This window comes from Odocoileus virginianus, chromosome 15 (assembly GCF_023699985.2).
Source record: "Odocoileus virginianus isolate 20LAN1187 ecotype Illinois chromosome 15, Ovbor_1.2, whole genome shotgun sequence".
NCBI lineage: Eukaryota > Metazoa > Chordata > Mammalia > Artiodactyla > Cervidae > Odocoileus > Odocoileus virginianus.
The window spans coordinates 10,646,531-10,652,833 of NC_069688.1; the positions used below are offsets into that span (position 1 = coordinate 10,646,531).

The following is a 6,303-nucleotide window of genomic DNA, read 5'->3' on the forward strand; positions in this document are numbered from 1 at the left end:
TTAACTTGGGTTCTTAATCTTTGTGGTTGAGTCTTCGGTTGTCTTTGACCAAAGGAGAAGCCAACTCCTAAGCTGCCCCAGGACTAGAGATTTGGTGGGGATGGGCCCCACAGACAGGCAGGGGTCGGGGGAGGACGCAGCTGCTGGAGGCTCTGGAGAAGACCCCAGGAGAGCAAAGACATGGCTAAAATGGCCTGGGGAGCAGGACCTGGGAGGAAGTATTAGAGAAGGACAAGAGAAGGAAGCCTGGGGATGGCTTATGCCGTTTCGGGGCTTATTCTACTTGGAGAGGCTGAGGAGGTGATTTCAAGGAATCGTGGCCAGCTGGTTCCCATTTCCACGGCAGAGAAGGAAATGTGCACAGCGGGGAGTGGGTTAGGCCGAGCAGAAGGGAAATGCTTCCGGGCTGCAGAGCTTTGCGAGGCCCCTAAACGGGCAGAATCTGCTAACACCTGGCACAGAGCAAAGACCACCCACGGGGGAGACAGGACCCACTCAAGCAGCAGTGCCCTGACGCACTCTCTCAAGCCACCAGACCCCGTGGAAACAGTCACCAAAGAGGTGGAAGTGGCCACGGTCACACGTGACCCGGCATTCATCTCAACATTGCGTGGCTTCTAGGTACCAAAGCGCACACATTGGGCCCAGCTGAGTGGACCACGTTTTCTGATCACCCTACGTGCGGAGGGAGCTCTGGCTCGCCTGTGAGGTGCTGGGGGAGCAGAAGCAAAGCAGACACTGTGCTTGACCCCAAGGGACCGACATGGAGGCCACTGGGGAAACCTCCCGCTCCAAACCAGCAAAGAACAGGCACCTCACAGAGTGGCCAGCCAGACAAACGTGAGATGAGTCTCCAAGTTAGCAAGAAAGGGAGGAAATGATGTAAGAGGGATCCAAGGAACTTCCCTGGTGGTCCAGTGGCTAAGACTCCGCACTCCCAATGCAGGGGGCCCAGGTTCGATCCCTGGTCAGGAAACTAGATCCCACATGCTGCAACTGATTGTTCACATGCCACAACTAAAAGAAGAAATCCCACACGCCGCAACAAAGATCGAAGATCCCACTTGCTCCAACTAAGATCAAATAAATAAATTAATTTTTAAAAAAAAGAGTGACTCTATATTCGGAGTCAGTGGACCTGGGTTCAATCTTAATACTGCTATTTACAACCTGTTGAACACTGGCAAATTCCTTAACTACTCGGAGCCATCTTTTCCCTCATTTCTCAAAATGGGGATAAACCAGCTTCTCTGGTAATGTGGGGCAAAGGCAGCTCCAGACCGCTGGACCCTCCCCAAGTGCAGCTCTATAAGCCAGGAGAGTGTTGCCTGCATGACTGTGCAGCCTCTCCCTGGGTTCACTCGGCCACTGGGCTGCTTCCTGGCCGAAGGATCTCTGGAGCAGGTTACCTAACTCCCCCAAGCCTTGGTATTTTCATCTGTAAAATGGGAATGGTGATAATAATGTTGATCTTGCAGAGCAGTTCGTTGCAGTGGGTTTCATCAATTGACATGTGTAAAGATGCCTGGGAAGTGCTCAAAAATTTAGCTCTTATGATCACAGCCTTCAGTGAGACAGACAATCCTTCTTCCTAAACTGTCTGCTTATGTGTTTAGTACCGATTTCTGAACAGCAAGCTGAGTCCCATCTCCAAACGCTCCAACTGTGGGATCACAGAATTGAAAAACGGACTCTCCCTTCAAGGCAGTAAAGAGATGGCCCAGGACCCAAGCTCACCCCACTGGGGGCGCTCAAATCCAAGTCTCTGCCAAAGGCCAGTCGCAGCCCTGCCCACCCCAATCGGCCAACATCCCGCACTGAGCCGCACCCATTCCTTATCCATCCTGAAACCAGCACCACCCAGGACCTGCGGCGAGGTTCAGTTAAAACAGTTTATAGGAAGGAAAGCCGCACTTTCTGCCTTCGCCTGAGATAAGAGGAATCTGAGACCTGGAAGGAGCCAGGACGTCCCCTGCAGCCCTGACCTCCAGTCACACCAGACACACTCGATTTCCCAGACCAGGATGAGCAGGACGGGCCGCAGATACAGCTGGTCTGGCCTCGGCTCTGGGGTTGTACCCTCGGGCAATTTCCTAAACCTCCCTGGGTGGGCCTCAGTCTCTCGTCTGTAAAACAGAGACTATGCGGGGGTTGTAGGGATGACAAGAAATATGGAGCCCCAGGCAGGGCCCTTATTTATACTTACATATTGTATTTACTTATATACACAATACTTTGGTCACCTGATACAAAGAGCCGACTCACTGGGAAAAGACCCTGATGCTGGGAAAGACTGAGGGCAAGAGGAGAAGGGGGCGACAGAGAGAGGATGGGATGGTTGGGTGGCATCACCGACTCAATCGACACGAGTTTGAGCAAGCTCCGGGAGGTGGTGATGGACAGGGAAGCCTGGCGTGCTGTAGTCCCAGGGGTCGCAAAGAGTCGGAGATGACTGACCGACCGAACAATGGCAACAACACAGTAGTGCCCGGCTCACCCGAAGCAGCGCCCAGGTAACCACATTCATGGTCCAGGGCCCCAGGGCTGGCTCTCCACGTTCAGGATCCATGACCCCAGGGCTGGGCTCAGTGGAGCCTCTGCTAGGCCAGCGGGCTAGACTTGGGAGCTGGGAGCATGGCCACAGTGCTCTGCTGTGGGGGCCCAGGGCACTCCGGCAGGAAGCAGCACGCCTGGGGGGGTCCCCAATTACAGGTGCACTTGGATCCACTCAACTAACACAAATCCAAAAAAGTAACGTCTGGAACAAAGGACCCCGGCTGTCAACCAGAAGGAGAAGTTCCTGAGAGGAGCTGGGCAGAAGTGGAGACCAGGGAAGGAGGTCAGATGGTTCAGGCCTCCTCTGCGTCCCGCGTGGTAAAGAGCAGGGGGAGAAGCGGGTGGGTGTCCATAGGCCCGGCCTCCCCCAGAGCCTCCCAGTGCAGGTCTTGAGACTGACAAACTACTGGGTAAAGCCCACATCCCCAGCCCTTCCAGAACCATCTTCTGTGGTTTCTTTGTCAGAGATTCTGCAAGCAAGCCTGGCCCACTAATATCTTAACATAGGAATACCTTACAGTGACGTCTACTGCCCTCCTCCACAAACACACACACACACACAAGTTCCTCCCTCCTCCTGGAAGGCTAAGTACAGTGGTTCTACACAAGCTCTGGAACCAGACTGCTGCAGCTGGGATACCAACGCAGCCACTTTTTAGCTGTGTGCCTTCAGACGCTGTACTCAACCTCTCTGAGCCTCAGTTTTACTCATCTGTAAAGTGGGGCCAATTATGGCACTATAATCCTAGGATGATGGCAGGAATTAAATCATATAACAGACGAGGTCTGCTTCACATTGCCCAGGACTTCATAAACACTAGATGAACATCAGCTCTGATCAGGAAGTCATTCAATGTTGCTGATCTGACTGGTACGGGCTTCATGGAGTGTCAAGCGACAGAGAAGAGTTAAGAAAAGAGGGGGGTATCAGCTGGTTTCCCACATTCCATTCCATTGCAGGTCAGGGTTTCCCACTTACCCACAAAACGGAGCTCCCTGCCCTCAGTCTGCAGATCAGGACACCAAAGCTCAGAGGGGCCCAGGCAACAGAGCAGGAAATGGGCTAAGAAACAGACAAGCTTTCCAAAGCACCACCCTGCCAAGCACATCCTCATCACTCCACACCATTCACCCACCCCCTGCCGGCCCCCATCCCCCCAGGCCTGCTCCCCCCACCCCCGACACCCCTCCACACAGCTGGGACGCCCGTACCTGTTCCTCTGACTGCAGTGGAGCAGAGCTGACCTGAAGCTGGACACGATGTGCGGAGCCCTCAGGGCTGAGCGCCCCCGCACCTCCCCGCCCTCCCCCCAGTGAGAAAGACTCCCCGCATACTCTTGCCCTGCAGGCACGCAGAGAATCCCACCCTTGGGGACCACCGTGGCCCCTGCAGGTCTGATGTGCCAGCAATCTTCTGTCTGCTTCCAAAATCCCCTGGCCAAACAGCCCCTCAGAATCCTCTACTCCACGTGGCTGGTCACTGCCTCAGGAGGGCAGCCCCCGTGTCTCTGCAGGGGCTGCCCACTGCCCGGCTTTCCAACATGCAGGCCTCCCCACTCCCAGGTCCCTATACCCGCCCAGCACACCAGGCCCCCTAGCAGAGCCCTGGTGGTTCTGAAAGGTCCATCCCGCCCGCTGAGCTCATATATGAAAAAAGTGCCCATGGGTCACTCTCCAGAGAGCTCCCTCCTTGTACTAAACATGCATGTGCCAGCTCAGGAAGCCATCCTCCAAGTGTGTGTGTGTGTGTTGGGGGTGCGGTGGTGCGGGGTGGGGGAAGAGTAGCTCTAGTACTGCTCCCATTTTGCAGGTGGGAAAACTGAGGCTTGGAGAAATGCTCAGTCTAGGGTCACCTACTCATAAGTAACAACGCAGACCTCCTCACTCCAAGTCACATCATTTTATTAAACACCTTTTATACTATTTTCAAGGGGCTTCCCAGGTAGCTCAAGTGGTAAAGACTCTCCCTGCCAATGCAGGAGGCACAAGAGACCCGGGTTCTATCCCTGGGTCAGGAAGATCCCCTGGAGTAGGATATGGCAACCCACTCCAGTATTCTTGCCTGGGAAATCCCATGGACAGAGGACCTTGGCATGCTACAGTTAGTTCATGGGGTCGCAAAGAGTCGAACACAACTGAGCGTGCGCGCGCACACACACACACACACACACACTGCTTTCCTGTTGCTTCCTCTGATTTAGTGAAGGGGAGGCATGTCTTTCTAGGATTGACCCTGAGAACACAGCAGATACCCACTTTTAACCAGTGATTATCTGCCCAGGGCACATAGGGAAATGTGCAGGATCCCATCCCCTTTAATTTGAAAAAGTCGCAGCTGGGTCTGGAGAGGTCTGCATTCATCAGCAAACATGAACCGGCCCGACGTGGAGGGCTTTGAATACAAGGTGAGCCAAAGCCTTGTCCTCCCACCAGCAATGCTCCTGGGCTCCCAGCAGAGAGGGACCCATGCGGCAGAAGCACCCCAGAGAACAGAGCACAGAGCCTCAGACCACAGAGGACAGAGCCCCCTGGCTCTGCCGGGAAAGCCAGGAGGCTTTGCAGACCCCCCAGCCAGGTGAAAAGCCAAGACCAGTGGGGGTGGGGAGAGGTGCCGACCGTCTTCAACACAAGAAGCCCAGGTCACCCGAAAGCAACTGTGTGTGGAAGACGGAAATCTGGTGGGGCTTTGTGGAATTATAGCTCACATAACCTCAGCGTATTACCCAGAAAAAGAAACCAAAGAGGCAAATGCCAAAAAGATGAGGCAGTCACAAAGCGACGATAGAGAATGGCCTGGGGACGCAGGGCCCGCGGGATAAGTGGAATGGCATTTCCTCCTTAGTCACTGGAAGGCATGGGCTCAACTCCAGGCCAGTGAGGCCACTGGAGCCACGTGAATTGGCCCCTTGTTCCTGGGAGAGAAACCGAATCGGGAAGGAGCTGGACGGGGAATGTGACCATTCCAGCCCCATCTTCCTCTTCCCCTTCTTCGGTCCATACCCCTCCCCCACCCTGCCCCATCCCGCCTCCTCGCATTCTCCATAAACCCCTGCCTTAGAAAACCCCAGAGCCAGGATACCCAGGGTGATAACGCAGAAAACAAAATCCTTTAAAAAGGCAAGAACTCCCGGAAAAAATCCACAAAGATTTCACATTATCTTTCTGCAGCCCAGGCTTCCTGACCCCAGTCTGGTCATTGAGTCATCTCACAACAATCCAGGGGTCTGTCCACTGCACGACCTAAATTGTTTGCTTGCTGTAGATTTTTTGTTTTTTCTTTCCCCTCCCCACCCATCCTGCCCACTCCGCCCCCTGCCTTGTGGCAGCCGGGCTGACAGGCACCCGGCAGGCAGGCCAGCAGAGCTGGGTACAGCTTCCTGGGCCGTCCTCCCCGAGTGCCGGCCGGCCGACGGGTCGTGACTTCCGGAGACACGGTAGGGGGGAGAACCCAGGACTGCAAATAGAGCAGGCAGGTGTCACTTCCATCAGGCAGAGAGCCAGGCCCCCCGCAGGGCCCCCTCTGTCCATCTGGGACCTGACTTTTCCCGCAATGCAATCTGACATTTCTGGGGCAGGGAGCAGGCAGCCTAGGGAACAGGATCCCGGGAAAACTGAGAATCCCAGCTGCAGCCTTACTCGCTGGGTGTCTGAACACCAGCCTCCACGCTCACACCTATAACGTGAGACTCAGAAAGCATTTCTACATTCTGGGTGTGGGAGGATTATTTCAATATTGGCACATGGTGA

At 54.8% G+C, this 6,303-nt stretch overlaps 1 non-coding gene across 1 annotated transcript; it reads left to right on the forward strand.

Annotated features, from left to right (window-relative positions):
* The first annotated feature begins 903 nt into the window (after positions 1-903).
* Positions 904-976, forward strand: TRNAG-CCC (transfer RNA glycine (anticodon CCC)). The gene has a single exon. It is a non-coding gene; the product is annotated as a tRNA-Gly (tRNA).
* Positions 977-6,303: the final 5,327 nt, after the last annotated feature.